Raw genomic sequence first — 351 nt, forward strand, 5'->3', positions numbered from 1 at the left:
GGGGCCGTTTTGGAGGCTGGTGACCTCAGGGGTTAATGCAGTCATGCCTGTTCTGCACAGAGCAACACACGCACTTTGGTGTCCTGAGGTCAGTGCACTGAGTGTTGAGTATCCCTGGGGGGATCTGTGTGGGGGCTTCATTCCCAGTGGAGCTGTAAGAGCAACAGCAGAAGGAGAAGGGGAGGAAGAAGAAGGAGAAGAAGGAGGAGGGGAAGAGGGAGGAGGGAGGGGAGGAGAAGGAGGGGGAGGAGACTGCAGTGCACAGCAGGAGGCCGGGCTGGAATGTATGGGTTCTTTTTTTTTTTTTTTTTAATAATTAATTTTATTTTATTATATTATGTTAATCACCAT

Source organism: Ailuropoda melanoleuca, chromosome 13 (genome assembly GCF_002007445.2).
Source record: "Ailuropoda melanoleuca isolate Jingjing chromosome 13, ASM200744v2, whole genome shotgun sequence".
NCBI lineage: Eukaryota > Metazoa > Chordata > Mammalia > Carnivora > Ursidae > Ailuropoda > Ailuropoda melanoleuca.